Here is a 19086-nt window from a genome sequence, read left to right as displayed (position 1 = left end):
TTCTCCGAGGACCGCATTCGTCCGATAGTTGTTTATGGCATCTGTGACTGCATCCGTGTGAATGCTTTTCAAATCTGCTTGATAGTCTTGTTGATCAAGCTGTGCTCTCTTGTAATGTTTGACCTCTCATTCTAGATCATGAAGATCCCTCCTGAGTGGTCCTATCCAACATATAGTGATTGGGATAGCTCTCACGGTAACGCCCGACCATGTACAGCAACGAAAGCATGTCGTTGTTTTGCTTTACCGGAAGAATCTTCACCCTGTTACCTTCATCGCATTGCATACATATTCTCGGACCATACTGGCTCCGCATAGCTTATCACAGACCGACCTGTGACAGGCTCGAATGTGAGCCCTAGAAATTTGGGGTCGGAATTTTGCTACCATCGACCATGACGTTCAACTTTTTTCTCACCGCTGCCGTCCATGTAGTTAATAATGTGGCCGTAGATTTAGTGGCAGATATTTTCATATTCCTCGCGCGGAAAAAGGTGCTATGATGAAGCCAAGCGCCATCATCACTGTTCCATCACATGGCTTGCTTTGGTCGCGTCCTCCTTGCTGCCATCCATGCCTGGCGGGACCACCCAGTTCATTTTCCAGACTTCAAGAACGGTGTGGATGACTAGCGACAGTTTGAGAACATTAGTGAGATACTCGACTCCCGGCACATCCAGATGTTTCAGCATTACCGTGGAGATTCCATCATTGATGACATTCGCAACATCTTTCATTGTAAATTAAAATGGTTCATCCGCGACAGGAAGAGCTCTATTGCGACGTAGTACTCTTTTCTCCGGGGTGCTCGACAAACTGCCGTTTGAAAGATCTACCGATCAGTTAGCTTTGCGTTGCCAAACGTGACTGAGGTCCTACCTTCCTTTCTTTTGATAGCAACTTTGCCGTTGCTCCCAATTCACTTATTCCGTCTCCAATTTTGCAACTCTTCAGATGATTTAAACACTTGTTCCGCTTATGTTCACCGACCAAACTGTTAATATTCAGTGTTACCTTCCTGACTCGGGGGCCACTGTGTTTGGCTCGCTGAAGGTCATCACGTTCTTTTGCTAATCCTCTAGGGTCTCACTTTGGGTATTCGATCAGAAGGTATATTGCGAGCGGCTGCAACAGTGATGATGTCTCGGAACGTTCTATCTGCTACCCGAAAATCAAAAGGTTTGGGCAGATATTTCCCATGAGTGATGAAAGTGTGGACTTTAGAGTGGATTGAATTGGGCAGTCACTTATTATAGGGATATAGTTTGACGTAAGGGAAACGACGGGTTGCCAGGTGTCGTCATTTGTCAGATTAGGTGACATGATGGTTATGTCTGGCGAACTGCGACACTCCGCTAATTCTGGTAGGGGCATCATCACTGACCGTGCAAAACGTAGAGCTATCAATCTGCTCAGCCAACTGGTCATTTTCGCTCTGGTCATTTCCCCTCTGATCATTTCCGAGAACCGAATGCCACAATTCATGATGTGCATTAAAGTCCCCCAAGACCAGACGGTTATGGCCTACCAAAAGCGATTTAATGCTAGACTTGTATCCTGAAATACAGCGGGGTATATATGTATTTTGAGCAACTCTACCTCGAAAATTCCACACGTGACTGCCTCCCCCGTACATTCCATGTACGGGTCATTAGGGTCAGGCTCAAGCGAGATAGGCCTGTATTAAACATACTGGTGTTATTCTTCATCAGTACGTTGTAACCACCACCACCAGTTGTTGTTGAGCTTGGTTGGTGCACCTCCGAAACTATGATATTCTTCCGGCTCATGAAATCCACTATATCCTCGATCTTACCTCGGAGTCCATTGCAAAAAGAATCAACTTTCAGGGATTGGAACGGCAACGGCTGTTGTTAAATTCTGTGTGTGCGACTGTTTGTTCTGATGGCGACGATGACTCACTGGCAGTCTATCAGTTCCAGCCGATTAATTTCTGTCATGTTCGTGTTGCTAGCGATTGCTTTACTGTACTGTATGTCGTGTTCTGCTTCAATAAGTGGCCTTACGACACTGATCGTACCATGGATTTTTAGGGGGTGATTTTTGGTACCGAAGCATACATTTTTCGGCCGTTTGAAGAGAGTAGGATATTCATTTCCACTGCGCATGTAGTTAATCGGGGCAATTAGTGCCGTGTTCCAGTATATGGGTACAGCTACTCGATGTAGATCGAGCTTTCGTCATGTGTTAGATGACACTTTGCTGCAACATTGCCTTGGCTGCTACATCGCAATACTCCGAATCGATCGAAGTGTGTCATCGGCCTATCACAATATTTTCGATATGAGACATCCAGGTGGCCCTGTGTATATCGAAGTGTTCGAACCTAGCTCTGCTTACCCTACCCTCACTATCCTTACTATAACCTCAGTATTTAGACTAACGAGGGTATATACACTTTCATATGTGCAAAATGCGCCTCATCGCAATAATGGTTTTAGACCCCAAGTATGTTCCTGGCTGGAGCGCGCGATAATTCTCGAACGGATCGACCGATTCGGTCTAAAATTTGTCATTCGTAATATTTTGTCCAAACTTAGTTTAAGTTCGAAGATGGTTTATATCGGTCCACTCCTTCCAATACCTCCCCCACAAAAGTACGAAAATGTTCGGAAAATTAATGCCCACGAGAACTCTTGAAGGGAGTAACCGATTTGGTCTATACTTTTCACTATGTGAAATTTCCAGGAGTCTTAGATGAGGTTCCAATATCGACTCAATCGGTCCACTCCTTCGGCTACCTCCCACACAAAATGTCGGAAAGGTTCAGTTTAGGACCTGCTCCCGAATCGCTTTGATTTTTGTTGTAACATCTTGTACTCCCTGTCCCCCATGCTACGGTATAAGTTTCATCAGGTGTAAGTCCATAGTTTCTGAGAAAATAGCCGGAAATTTGGAAAAAACGTCTATGACACCGTGTGTAGTGGTTGGAGCGCAAGATAACTCTCGAATTCAGCCAAAAATTTGGCCTTCGTAATATTTTGTTCAAACTTAGTTTAAGTTCGAATATAAGCAATATCGGTCCACTCCTTCGGCTACCTTCCCCACAAAAGTTCAAAAATGTTCGGAACAATTGTGCGCACGATAACTCTTAAAGGGAGTGACCTATTTGGTACATATTTTACACATCCCAATATATCTTATATAGATCAGATTCTAATATGGACTATATTTGTCCATTCCTTCGGGTACCTACCACACAAAATTTCGGATAAGTTTACTTTAAGACCTGCTCTTGAATCACTTTGATTTTTGTTGAAGCAGCTTGCATTCGCCTCAATTATGACGTAAAAGTTTTTTTCAGAGGTAAGTCCATACTTTCTGAGAAAACAGCCCGATAGATGTAAAATACCCCTATGGCACCATATGTATTGGCTGGAGATAAAAATAACTCTCCAACTGATCAACAGATTTGGTCCAAAATTTGGCTTTGTCCTATTTTGTCCAAACCTAGTTTCAGCTCGAAAATGAGCAATACCGGTCCACAAATTCCGATACTTCTGCCCAATATTAAAAAAATCTCACTAAAATGCTATGCACGATATCTCTTGAACGGGACATCCAATTTGTTCCAATTTGTTGTTCTAAAATGGCCCATGTTGGTCCTCTCCTTAGGGTATCTCCTCCAGAAAAGTTCAACATTTGTGTCTATGTGCAGTTTAGAATCTGTGCGAAGATCCTTTGGAAATGTATACCGATTCTGTGCGTTGTGGTCCTGTTTACAGCCATATTATGTTCTCCGTGGACAAGTCCATGCTTCCTAGCATATTGGTCCAAAAGTAACACGATGATCCACTGAAATGACTAGTGGGTGCTATATCTACCGAAAAGATATGACTCCAAAAATAAGATCCACTAGCATAATGGACTATGTCGGACCATTCCTTCAAGTACCTCCTCCGCAACACTTTTGAACTGTAATCCTAATCCACATTTTTGTCGGCAAGTTCAAAAGGGCCACAAAATTTTGAAAAGACCCTAAATATATTCGATCTTTTCTTTGATGAAAATTTCAATTCACATAGGCTGTGGATATATCTCTGCCGGCAAAGCTGACTGATAGGTTAGGTTAGGTTAAGGATGCATAGCCGCTTCACTCGGAGACCATAGGTCCATTGTGTTCATCCTGAAAGTAGAAAGAAATAGAGGGATAGATACGAAGGGTTCGTAGTAGGAGAAGATAGTGGGGTAGAAAGCGTAAAGTGTACAGATTGTGGAGAATGAAAATTGAAAATTTGTAATATTTTGAGTGGGTCTTGCACTATTTTCCCAAAGTCATTTGCACGACTTTGAAAAACAAACAAGGGTTACAGGATCTGTTGATGAGACTCCAGTGAGGGTTAAGATTTCGTAGTCACCCAATAGTCTCTGCCTTGTGTTACTAAGCACTGGGCAGCGACATAGCAGATGCTCAATCGTCTCTAACTCTCCCTCATCCTCACAAAGCCTACAGAAGTCAATGCCGGTAGCATCCTACTTGCAAGTTCTTGACCTAATGCTATAGTGTCCCGGCATTATACCTATCGCTATTCTGATCTCGGACTTACTAAGCGAGATTAGGGATAGAGTTAGTTCTGCGTGTCGATATAACTGACCAGATAAGTTTCGCCAGCAGACACTTGGGTTCCTCATACCAAGCTCGACCGGATATATCGGAGTAGAACTTTACGAGCTCACCTATGAAGTGACATATCGGTGGCCTCACACAATTCGTCAGCGATTTCATTTCACCCAATGTAGCAATGTCCGAGTACTCAGCTAAAGACAACTGAGTTTTGAATGTTGCCAAGTAAGTGTCTACACTTGTGAACAATTTCTGATTTTATTGTGCAGGATTTAAGAGCTTTTAGTCTGGCTGTCAATAAACAGGACTACTTTCCTATCCGCACAAACTAAACCGCTGCCGATCAATTCAAGGGCCGCTTGAAACACACTACAGTTGTTATTCCATTTATATGAAAATCGAATACCAACCTCGTCACAGTATATCCTGATCCTGTGCCCTCCTCCATTTTTGAGCCATCAGTGTTGATGGCCAATCTATCCGAAAAGGGTTCACCATGCTTCCATCCACCTTTCTCTGGTAGGTAGATTTTCGCCGTATTAAAGTGTAGCACTGGCGCAATATAGTCGCTAACTTTAGAACCAACCTGTTGACCGGTCGCTTGTAAGATGCTTGTGTGTCCTACTTGTGAAGATCGCCATGCCTGAATCTCATTTAGGCTTATAGCACTCCAGGATGCCTGCAATTTAACCACCACATCCAGAGGTTGAAGATTTAGGATCGCGATAAGGGCCGCTTGTGGTGTACTTCTTACAGCTCCGGTGATTAGCAGGGAAGCCATCCGCTGCACACTTCCCACCTTAGATAGCTATGTCGTATTTTCGAGCGCTTTCCACCAGACCAGGCATCCATATGTTAAGATGGGACAAACCACGGTAGCATACAGCCAGTCCCTAGCTTGTGTCGATCGAATTCTTGCAGGAGTACAAACAATTAAACCTTTCTGAAATCGTTCTTCTGTACTTCTTTCCATCGCAACTGTTGGTCCAGAATAATACTTAGGTACTTCGCCTCCAGAGAGATGCTTAATTGCACTCCGTCCAAAATAGGTAGAGGGAAGTTGGCTATTTTCCCTTTTCTGGTGAAGAGGACAAGTTCCGTTTTTGCAGGATTTACGCCTAGACCGTTACGATGCGCTCACTTTGAGAGCTTGACTAAGGCCACTTGCATTAAATCAGACAGAGTGGATGGAAACTTCCCTCTGATGAGATTGACAACGTTATTAGCGTAGACGACAATTTTCGTCCTGACCATATAAAATTCTCTGAGAATATCGTTTATCACCAGAAGCCATAACAGTGGTGACAACACGCCTCCCTGGTGTGTGTGCCTCTATTAACAGACCTTCTGATGGAGCTCCCTCCTAATTGTGAATTTATGATCCTGCTCTCCAGCATCCTGTCAATTGAGTGAGGATGGAGGATACACCCAGATAGTGCGTAGTGGATAGACTCTAGCTTAACGTTGTTAAATACTCCCTCTATATATAAGAACACTGCCAGCTTGAGGTTTGAGTCGTGCATATTTTTGTCGATGTGGCCCACCACTTCATTCAGTGCGGTCTCGATGGATTTCCCTCTAATATATGCGTGCTGCGCTTTACTTATTAGATTTGGTCTAAAATTAGATCTCAATTCTAGATCCAAAATTAAGACTAATTGGTCTGTAATCTTTGGGTAGAGAGTGGCTAGGTTTCCCCGCCTTGGGATGTATATCACCCTTACCACCTTCCACGTACTCGGTATGTGTGAAAGCAACAATCATAAGCTGTATATCTCCCTATGGTGTGAAATCAATGTTGTGGACGCATACTGCAGCATCGCCGGGTTGATCCCATTATGTCCGGGAGACTTGTATGGCTGGAATGTGCTAATCGCCCATAGAATTTTAGAGTCACTTATTAGCCTATTGATAAGTCCCACCTCTCCATCTGTACGGATCCGACGTTCACACCACGCTTCCGTGGTATTGTCAACATCCTTGCAGCCGGGGAAGTGAGAGCTTGCCAGTAGGTCCAGGGTCTCAAAGCCAGAGTTAGTCCAACATTCATTCTCTCGCTTAATGCTCCCTATGGTTTTTGGATCCTTCGTGAGCATCTTTCGGAATCTGGATGCAGAGTTCACTCCTTGCACCGAATCATTGAATTTTATCCAGGTTTTCTTGACTTCGCTTTTGTATTTGTTAAAACACACCCTGTACGAGTCCCAATTTGCTCTAAGCTTAGTCCTGTTTGCTTTATTATATGCCCGCCTGCTGATTTTTCTAAGATTGGCGAGTTCTTTATTCCACCATATTGGTTGGTTTTTCCTGCCTAGGTATGTAAGCGGACATGACTTCTCATAACAACCCAGAAGAACATTGATGATTTCCTCCCCCGCATTATCAACTGCCTCCGTTGAGTGGATGTTGACAGATTCTGTTAGTTGAGCTGTCGTCAGCTTTTTGAAATACAACCCTATTTTGATACAAATAGGGTTCCTGGACCAAGGTAATGTCAGCATCGGATCTAGAAAGGAAGAGTGAGAGTTCAGCATCAGCAGCCCTGCTGTGGTGCAGATTAATCTGGACTACTCAGACCCCCGACTGCTTAGCTCCGTGCGTCATCACTTTGGGATACGGAAGCTCGACCATCCCATCCCGAGGTTCAGCACTCTCTTGCAGTTCCGAATATATTCGACGGCCTTTTTGTCCACAGAGAACTGACCACAAAACCAGACCCGTCCTTGAAAGAACTGACTACGCGTCAGTCATCCATTAGGATTCCGTGGTATTGTTTTCCCAGTAGTTTTCGTACCTTGTCAGCTGGTACTGACTAATACTTTTTGACTTGTTTATCGGCAAGTTCATAAGTCCAAAAAAGGTCACAAAATCTGCAAACCTCCTAAATACATAATTATTGGGGAAACGAATTTTGGTTGTGTAGCCGGTATTCCATTCGATGTTGTTAAGAGCTGAAAGTTTCAATTCACACAGGGTGTGGGTATATTTCTGTCGGCAAAACTGACTGATTGATACATTTTACTTGTTTCCGCGGATGTTACTTTATGCAGACTAAACTTACCGACTGTGTAATCAAAGATCCCGTTCATCTACGAATCACAAAATTCCGAACAGCGAATCATCCAATTTACGATCATCTACGAATCCCCTAGATCCGTACATCGAAGTGTGGATTTCACGAATCGCCTGTATACGCACACCGAATCATCGTTTTCCGGCCATCTAAAAATCACAGTTTACCGTGGCAGTTTCCTTAGTCAAACCTACATCTTATGTTTCTTGCCAAGGAATACATGAAGTATGTTTAATATTACATCGTTAAATGTCTAAACGTCAATTATAATTGTAAAAGGAAATGAACAATTAATATATACCGCACATAATTCATAAAAAATCTCTTTATACACTTTTACAATACAACATATGTACATACATAAACCTCTGTAAAACCTCTTTAGTGTTTTAACTTTTATTTAATAGTTTGTTTTATGGCAAAAAAATGTTTATGTTTATTTTTCATCACCGTTTAAGCTCTGTTTGTTACAATTAAAAATATTGCAATTTTTTCGTAATATTTTATAAACTGCAAAATCCAAAAAAAAAATAGTTACTTAAACCATAAAAGTGCTCAGCATTTACTACAAGGCAAATGCAGACTGACGAAACATCCATACAGTCAGCGAGCCAACCCCCAAATACAAAAATACAAAAAGAGGCGACGAATGGTGAAATAAAATCAAACTAAAACTCCACAGATACCCCACAACATAATGATCATGGTGATGGCAATGATGACGACAACGACGATCGTCGTGGAAAATCATTGTTTTAATTTTTCATTTCTCAGTTTTTGTTTGTTTCGAACGTGACTAATGGTGGTCTTCTACACCATGGCTAATTGCCACTCTCGTCTCTTTCCATTATGCCGATGGCTTGTGTGCAACATATTACTCATACTTTGTTACATGTGATGGAGCTATTGTACGTATAAATGTAGCATGTTGGAAGCCGGCTTAGCTGTACTGTTAAATTAGTTGTAGGTACCATCTGTTTCTATGGCACATGGCCACTTCCGAAATAGGCAAAACTGCCATGAAGTGTATTTATCGTCTGTTTGTCTGTCCATCCATCTAACCATGTGTATGCAGAAATGCGCCAAAAATAGTCGTAGCGAAACGAAACCAAACGAATCATACAAATCGTACAATTTCCTTTCTCTTTTCAAAAACAAACAAAAAACGTTCAAAATTTTAAAGTTTTTTTGTTTTGTTTTCCTCTACGCTTCACTTCATTGCGCTTGAAGTTGAAGTTTTCTCGTCTCGTCGAGCAGCACATGAGGAAACATGCAAACATCCGATGGTATGAATGATCTTTAAGATTTCCGTTTAAAATACATACATTGTATTTAAATGAAGAAGGTATTTGATCGGGAAATATATTTTGCGAAATTTTCAAAATTTTTAAATTAAAATTTTACAGATGAATGAGCTTAAATTATAGCTATTGATTCCATATGATAATTATATTTTAAGATTGTGACACTTTTTATAACATTTTATAAGAGGTATATTATGACAACAGATTGTGGTATGTGACAGAGAAAATGCCGCCTTATTTAGGGGCTGCTATGCCCCTAAATAGCACTGCGGTTCCGCCCGTGGACAACAATCGAAAAGTGTATGGTAATGAATTTTATTGTGATTAAAATATTCTCTAAATATATCAAATTGTAGTATGCGACACGAAAATTATTATTATATTTTGACATCGCAGTGTGATAGAAGTAAAAAAATAAGAATACACGTGTCCCGTCGTTTATTCCTATCAATTCAACATTTGGGGTTATGGGCCCCAAAGACCTGAGGCTTTGATGTCAAAAGGGATTGTTTTGTGAGGCACATATCTTCTAATATGGGATTACTCATGGAGGCAGAATCCATTCGACCTCATCTTCAAGGCCAAAACCGTCAGGGTACAATTTCCATTATAGTTTTTTTCTCGGATTTTAGTCTGTAGATATCAAACCGATCAAAATTGAAGCAAACAACCAACTAGAAAAATGTTCGTTAGATTTCAATAAAGTTAGATTTCAAGAAAGTTGTTTGCTGATGTCTTCGCTATATTACTGTGGTTGATCGCTTTCTTGAATTTTGAACGGTTTAGTATCTATGGGGCGGAAACCAAGAAAAGAGTTTAAAATTCGCATTTTGGCCATTAATAACCATTTCTACAGAGTTCGTATGTTCTGGAAAGTTGTTTATTGAGATCTAACGAACATTTTTCTAGGTGGTTGTTTGCTTAAATTTTGATCGGTTTGATAACTACAGACCAAAATCCGAGAAAAACCTATAATGGTAATTGGACCTTGACGATATTGACCTTGAAGATGAGGTCGAATGGATTTTATGTGTTCACAATTATTATTCTTTAGGACGAGAGCTACAACCTTGCCCCCGCGAGTAGTCCAAAATTCCTAGCGGTTTAGAAGATATGTTCCTGACAAAATTATCCCTTTTGACATCAAAGCCTCAGGTATCTGTGGGCCCATAACAGCGAAAGTTGAATTTATAGGGAAAAATGTCGGGACACGTGTCTTCTTATTTTTGGTCTTCTATCACGCTGTTGTGTCAGAATGTGGTTAATAAACCATGACACAAAAAATTACACCTAGTGTAGCACTTTTTCCACTCCGAATGAGACACCTCCAAAACATGAACGCTTTTACAGCATCTTCAGACAACAAAAATCGTTGACCACGCCTTTTTTCTGGATGAGCTGGAATTGGATCCCCAGTCAAGGCTGCACGGCGGATGAGCCATCAATTCCACGTTGTTTTCGGTTAAACAGGCGCTGGTTTGAATCGATGTGTGAAAGCCCACATTGTCATGATGCAGAATGATTTGTCTTCTCTTGTTCGTTTTTCTCAGGAGACTTCAGGCAAACTAATTATAGTGTACCACTCAGAATAAACCATCCTATATTTTCAAGCCGTATTTTCGCCACACGGTCAGTTTTTCTGAAGAAACTGGCGACCTTTTGCTTCGAAGTGCATCTTACATGAACAACTTTCATTTGATTTGGCTGGCTTTCGAAGACTCAAACGGCCGATTCACGCTGTTGTTTAAGGCTCCTAAGCATAGATCCTAGATTCGTCGTCTGTAGCGATCTTTTAAACCTTGTTTGAAGCAAAGCCATCGATTTTATGCACAATTTCTTTGAATTAATTCACAGGAGCCTTTTTTGAGCGATTGTCCAATTATGCTGGATGTAACGAGAAAAATCCATTTTTGCTGCCAGGATTTTATGCAATATCAAATGTTAGTTAGTGGAAGAAATTACCAAGGTTGCCTCTATCTCACGGTTATTAACATGGCGATCTCGCATTATCCTTTCATGCATGGCATATTTTTCTTCTGGCACAACGACGGATTTTGGGCGACCACCACTGTTACTTTGAATCGTTTTTATTGACTGAATAAATATTTTCAATGCATACATAAAAGTTAGGAAAATTGACAAATATTTCAATGCCTACTAGATACATTAATGCCTTCTAATGCCAAAATACAAAGTGTGTGAAACATACATGTTGCTGTGCAATAAAATTGAATTATAACTCCAATACTCCTCGTCAACATGGATGTTCCATTACATAAAACAATAAGAAACACTAAGACATTCCAAGCAGTTTTACAAAGTTAACATTTTTAATTTTACTTAAATTCTTTGTTAAAATATCTGCAGCCATATCGTTAGTTGGACAATACTTTAACTCCACTTCTTTATTTCGAACAACTTCACGAACGTGATGAAACTTTATGTCAATATGCTTCGTTCTATTGTGGAAAACGGGATTCTGCGCTAACTTGTAAGCTACTTGATTGTCGACATATAGTAACACAGGATCACCTCTTATGTATTCCATTTCTTCCAACAAACGTTTGAGGTATATTGCCTCCTTTGCTGCGTTCGGCATCGCCATATACTCGGCTTCTGTGCTGCTGAGGGCCACAGTGTTTTGGTTCTTGCTCTCCCAGGATACAGCACAACCATTGAGGAAAAATATATAACCAGTATAAGATTTTCTACTTCCCCAATCTGCATCTGCATGTCCGTATACACATTTTTCACCTGCTTTGTATATCAACTTATAATTCATTGTTCCTGCCAGATATCGTAGAATATTTTTCGCTGCCACTAAGTGTTCAATATGAGGATCAGCATTTCTTTGAGCAAGCTTGTTTACTGAATGTAGAATGTCTGGTCGGATAGTAATTGCGAGATAAATGAATGCTCCAGTTAATGATTGATACTCATGTTGATTAGCTTTCTTGCATTTACCATTACATTGTATTTGATATCCTGGTGTTAAAGGTACTGGCGACGTTTTGCAATCTTTCATTCCATCGTCCTTTGTCGCTGATATCTAATTCTTCTGCAATCATTGCCTTCATTTGTGTAATTTAATATTCATAATATTCATTTTGTATAACCATGGTTTGTTTTCAAATGATATAAATCCAAAATTCTTCAAACGGTGTCTATTAATTTCAGAACTTTGCCGTTTCCAATTTTAAAACCTTCTGGCGGCGCCATGTATACATCCTCTTGCAATTCGATATTTAGATAAGCCGTACTAACATCAATTTGGTGCAAGTGCATTCTTATAGTAGCATTTCTTACCACTGAAGAAAATGACTCTTTGTAGTCAATCCCATATCTCTTCGCTACCAAACGTGCTTTGTATCTCTTTATTTCACCGTGCTTGTTTCGTTTTAATGCGAACACCCATTTACAACAAATGGTTTTACATTTCCAAAGATGTAAATTCCGTTTTTATAGCATTCAGCCATCGATCGGAATCTTTACTTTTCATAGCTTCTTCAACTGTTTGAGGTATTTTTTCCGTTGTCATGCGATTCAATACATTGTGTACCTTTTTGGGTCTTCCAGGTTGTCCTGTTCGTATTATCCTTAGTCTTCCAGGACAAATTCTTGGCACATCCTCCAGACTATCGGAACTTGAATCTTCATTTGCTGTACCAAAAGCTTTGCCATTACTTCCGTACTCGATGTCTCCTGTCAATGTTTCATCGATGCTTACAATTCGACCATCATCAGGTTCATTTGGTTGAGGTTCATTCTGTTGAAGTTGATTTGGTGACTGTTCATTTTCTTGCATATATATTGTAAGACAATCTTCTTTGGCTATTTCTTTTTCGTCTATCTCGAACTTATTTTCGTCGAAAATAACATCTCTTCTTTCAATTACCTTCCTTTGCTCTTTATTGTATAGACGATAGACTAAGGAATACCCTACCATAATGTAATCCCCTCCTCTCTTTTCGAACTTGCGCTTATGGGTTTTATTCAAAGCCAAACAATAAGAACCGAAAGTTCGTAAAGACTTACATTGGGTTTCTTACCATGCCATATTTCGTAAGGTGTCTTGTCTATCAGCTGCTTTGTGGGACTCCTGTTTCGCAAATAAGCCGCAGTCATTATTGCTTCTGCCCACAAATTTTCACTCACACCTGCATGCAACATCATGGTTCTTGCCATTTCTAACAGAGTTATATTTGCAAGTTCTGCCACTCCGTTCTGCTGAGGACTATACGGAACTGTTAATTGTCTTTTGATGCCATTGCTCTTCAAATATCTATCAAATTCCTTGTTGATATATTCGCCACCGTTGTCACTACGAAGTACCTTAATCTTTTTACCAGCCTGTTTTTCTACCAGCATTCGAAATTCCACGAATTTTGCTAAAACTTCATCCTTCGACTTCAAAAAATATACAAAAATTCTCCGAGATCTATCGTCTATAAAAGTTAGGAAATACTTTGAACCACCAACAGACGGAACTTTGATCGGCCCGCAAACATCACTGTGTATAACTTCCAATATTTCATTCGCTGAAGTTTCAGACTGTTACGGGAACGGTAGTGTATGGACTTTTCCAAGCATACAACTTTTGCACTTCGTACCATTTGATGTTTGGTCGATTTTCATGCCTCTTACCGTTTCCTTGGAATTGAGTTCACACAAACTTCTTAAATGTCATCATAAATACCTTTTCTTGACGATTTTCTAGCACAAACATGTCATAAATTTTTGATGCTTTTAAAATAATTTCATTACATTTCGTTGTAATGACAGTACTCGACTTGGTAAATGTGGCTTTTAATCCCAGGTTCACTGCATTACTAATGGAAATAAAATTTGCTTGTAGCTCTGGAGTATACAACACATTTTGCAATTTGATTTCACAATGTTCAGTGTTTACCAAAACTTCTCCTCTGCCTACAGCTCTCAAAAATTATCACCAGCCAATACAATTAATTCGTTCTTCATGTTCCTCGAATTTGGTAAATAATCTTCTGTCATTGCACATGTGTGCAGTTGCCCCACTGTCTAAATACCACAGCGATTTATTCAGCTTTCCTGCTTCTGCAACAGCTACCATCGTGAATGACTGATGTTTATTCTTGTTCTGATTTGCTTCGCACTTATTAACATAATGCCCAATTTGGCCACATGAAAAACATTTTCCTTTGAACTGCTTCTTCTTCTCACTCTTACCTTGAACTTTGTTCTTTGGTGTATATCCGGAAGCTTCATCGCCCTTTTCGCGATGCCTGTACGAGTTTGCTGCAAAAACTTGTTGTTCTGCCTTCGTATTTTGGCAAGTGCCGACCACGATTAAATTCATTGAACCAGTTTTTCATAGTCCTATAGGATGGTCCTTTATCGACATACAAAGATTTAATTTGATCGATACACTCTTGCGGTGATTATCCACGTCGAAAGTTGTGAAAAATTCTTGGACGAAAATGTTCACAAGTAAATTCAATTTTTTGCAAAGTGATTTTACGTACGTAAGTCTGGGCTAAAAACTGTCAAACTTTCCAACAAAAAATTCAAACGGCTCCGCGCAATACGCGATGTTGCCTAGGCCAGGTAGTTTTCGTGCAGCCCTCGTATATCAAGTTAATGTATGCGATGATTTGTATGCGATGCCTTAAAAACGTTAAATACATCCGCAAAGCATTCACAACTTGTGATTGAAATAATAAAATACACTGTGCAACATTTTTAAGGTTATCTTGTGCAAACAATTCCAACTGAGGATTTTTTGAAAATACAGACCCGAACGACAAGAAACCCTAGTTGGGTTTTGTTGTGTCAGATCCAGCTCGGATTTTATGGCCCTATCTAAACATGGTTAAATATTGAGTTTTTAAAGAAATTCGGGGCTATATCTCTGAAACCAATGCGAATGTTCTTCTGACCTCTAAAGCAAATTTGTAGATAAGGACAATAATAAAATATTTCGAGAAATAATGAACTCGAAAAACTACATTTATTGCCTCAAATTTCAAAATATATGCAAAAATTCTAAAATTTTCATACATTTGGCGCCGTATCTCCAAAACCGTTACTTTTTTCTGAATATTTTCTTTTGGAAAAATATTCCCTAGAATGTAATACACAACTCTTCAGAACATGCCATCGTTGTAAAATGCCTGTATGCCGTTGTTTTCAGTACATTTTTCAACGACGATTTAATAAAAATGTCAATAATGCAGTGAAATCCGAAATGTGAGAATAAACTGTTGGCGTGAACTGTGTTTGAAATACGTGTTGTAAAAGATATGATGCAAAATACCGGTGAAACAACATGAAGTAAGCAGAGTTTGAGAGATGTTCTAAATAATTGTTGAGAACTTTATTTGGAAGATTTTTGCAAAAGGTTACTTGGTTCAACTCCCAATATTTTAGCCGATACTGACCAAAATTTCAGCAATTATGTAAAATTTTCTATATTTTATAGATTTTGATGTCCTAGATGGAGTTTTTCTTATGTGGTTTTTTTCAAGAGATAAGTTCTTCTAGTTTAGTGCTACAATATTGCTAAAGACAGCAAGGCCAAATTCCTATTCGTTTCTGAGATAAATGCCAATGAAACTTATAGTTGATGGAATTGACAATATTTGTTACGAAAAAACATATTAATAAACAGTTTTCTAACTCCCTTTAAAATAAATTCTTTGTAAATAACACTGTGACACAAAATGGAGTTGAAAATCTAGGGCAGAGATAATTCTTTTTGGGAAGTATATGTATTAAGAATCCAGAGGGACAGATGCGCAGTGAGTCGAACTTCCGAGTTATGGCGTGATTAAGTTTCTGCTGAAGGCATCTGAAATTAGCGTTATATCTTTGTTAACTGTTGTTTTAGCTTATTTATGAGATGACATGTCTTCAGACAAATCGAATGAGGATTATTTTCGTTGAGCATTTCGACCTTCTAACTCGCTTCCTTCAATGTCCATTTCGCCCCTTATTTTAGGAACCGCTATAAAAGTACAACAAGATGACGTTTTTCAGCTTCGAAATTTTCTGCAAAAATGTCGCTCAGAAAATTTTATTGATAACTAATCGATTTTGTCTCGTTTTCATGGTAATTTTTGACATTTACCTGCTATTCACAGAAATGTTGGGTGGAACCTCCAAATGTTCTGTGAGTAGCCGGAAGGTTGGTTGATAGTCTTAAATCCCGGCTTTTGTGATCGTCTATAGGGAGGTCATAACACCCTATATAAATTAGACCTTATGATAGATTGCTGTCTGAAAGGTCATAATGTCCAAAATTATTTTTGAGACTATTTTATACAAACTTGGATCAATTTCGAAGATGGGCGATATCGGTCCAGTGGCGTGCACGATAACTATCAATGTCCGATTTTAGTTTCTATTTAGTTCCAATAAAAAGGTTTAGGCTTATTAATTAAAACGTGGGTTTTGTCGTTTTGATTTGCAATTCCAAAGTACATAATAGGACAATTCATTACGAATAATTGCCTTCGCTAAGTATACGCCAACCTGTTTTCTTCCTTTTAACTCAACATTTTTCATTGGATTTGTGACATTCTAAGTTTGCTGATTATTATTTAATACTATTTAAAAAAACTTGTCATTTATTATATCAAATCATCATTAAAATATTAATTATCTTTCAAACCACATTCTTTACGAGAATATTAAACTCCACCACATTCAACAAATCGTAGCACGATTACAAGGCAATTAAAATAACATTGCGGATTATATTACAACGACGACGTCGACGACCACCACCAAGTGGTGGCCAAGTCAAGATCATTTTGAAAAGTTCATCTAAATTGTCTACTTTAGTTTTCATTGGCGGTGCGTGACGTTGAACTTGAAGCGAATACCCACAACTGCAACAGCGAATGCCACTGCAATTGCAGAGCCATTGTTAATATCGGATAACAAACAAACAGACAATAAAAACAACAACAACAAGAGCAGTAATTGCAACCAAGCCAAGTGCAGCAGCCTACAAAATAACAGACAGCAACGGCTTATTTGCAACAATGAAAAAATTAAATGCAGTTGCAGAAGAAAAACATACGCCTGCAACCGTTAAGACCAGAAAAAATGTATAATAATTAGCTAATTACCCCAGCCATGTGTACCGACCGGCATTGCTTAAAAAATTAAAATGGTTGGTAAAATGCGAAGCGATGTAACGTTAGTTCAATGTGCAACAGGAGTTTGCATTTTGACGTAATTTTCTGTTTGAGCCATAAATAAAAAAGAAATCTAATAGTCAAGAGCTCAGGCCAACCATGCATGATCTATAATAGCAACACGCACTAACGCCTTGTTGAGTTATGTTTGCTGAAGCTGAAAAAATTAGGTCTATGAACATCAACCAAAAATCTTGTTTTCCGGGTAAGGTCAGTGGCGTAGTTTACATTTTATATTTTTTTATATTTTAAATTTTGTTTTTTTATATTTTATATATATGTTATATTTTGTATTTTATATATTTCATATTTTACATTTCATATTTTATATTTTACATTTCATATTTTGTATTTTAGATTTTATATTTTACAATTTATGTTTTATATTTTGTATTTTATATTTCCTATTTTCAATTTTATATTTTGTATATTATATGTATTTTTTATTTTACATTTTATATTTTATGTTTTCTGTTTTACATTTTATATTTTGTATTTCATATTATCCATTTTATATGATATATGTTATATTTAATATTTTATTTTTTATATTTTATGTTTTGTATTTTATATTTGATATTATACTAGCCGGCCCGGTCCGCGTTGCTGGCCCTTGAAACAGTTTTATGTTACCTTTTCTTAAGTCATCAATTATATTTTTGTTGCATCTTTAGTTAGTCGGTATTTGCAAGGGACTATAAATAAAAAACCTTCAGAAATGTAATTCATCAGCTGGAATAGTATAACTGGAAGTGTTTGTTTGAAATCTAAACGTGGATTGCTTAATAATTTCTCCAAGAATCGGTCTTAAGCTTCTATGGAATTTTTATGTACCAACGTACATTCGTTCCAGATTCCTTTAAACTCCTATAAGGAGCATAGGACCACAACAAAGATTTCGTTGTGGTTTCATTAATCATCCGATTCTGTTGCCAGGGCTGCTGGCTAAAGCATATTTAATATAACACATGTTGCTCTTGAATCAAATTTAAATGGAAGGTGCTTACACCTGAGAAGTTATTGCTGACTCTGAAACTACAATGTTCATAGATGAGAAAAATCAAAAAAAAAAAAAAAAAAAAAAAATCGCCGGAGCTTTGCTTGGAAACCGCAAGTTCTATCGAAATGGGACTAAGGAAAATGTTGTAGCTATGCAAATTCTCTACCTGATTGGCTTTCTTGAGGTGTTCGTAGTTTTTACCGTTATTGAGATATAGAAGTTTAAATTAGGACAATGGATTGACTCCTCTGGCCATTCAGCCATTTCGGTGGGATATTGACGTCACAATTTTCAGTACTACGAAAATCGGAAGGTACCGTTCTAAGGGGGGCTATATCGAAACGTGGACCTATACCGACGACTTTTAGGTGGAAATGGGGCAATATGAAAGCGTGGACCTGTACAGACAAATTTCTGGCGAACAATTTTTTATCACATTGAAGACTAAATACCAAATGTCAGCCATTTTGGTGGAATATTGAAGCCACAACCTTCAAAATGCGAAAAATCGGGAGGTACCTTTCCATGGGGGCTATACCGACAAAAATTGCGAGCTGTATCTTGATTTCAACAGACAGATGGACGGACGGACAGACGGACATGGCTTAATCGATATAGAATTTTTGCTGATCATTAATATATATACTTTATAGGGTCTCCGACGAATATTTCGATATGTTACAAACGGAATGACAAATTTAATTATACCCTCCATATTATGGTCGGGCCTTTAGGTCCGAAATAAGGACCTTGGGTGGGTGACACAACCACCAATGCGAATTCATTTTCAAACCGATACGTTTGAAAGATTTCTTTTTTCAAAATAGGGCCAAGGGTCATCCCTGTACATTCTCTTAAAAATTTCCATGAAAACCGGTTCAGTAGTTTTGGATATATAACATATTTAAGAAGTGGACGTGTCTATACGGAGCATACATACTAAC

This window comes from Musca autumnalis, unplaced genomic scaffold (assembly GCF_047663935.1).
Source record: "Musca autumnalis isolate F117 unplaced genomic scaffold, ASM4766393v1 scaffold_3, whole genome shotgun sequence".
Taxonomy (NCBI): domain Eukaryota; kingdom Metazoa; phylum Arthropoda; class Insecta; order Diptera; family Muscidae; genus Musca; species Musca autumnalis.
Note: the sequence above shows the minus strand (reverse complement) of the source record.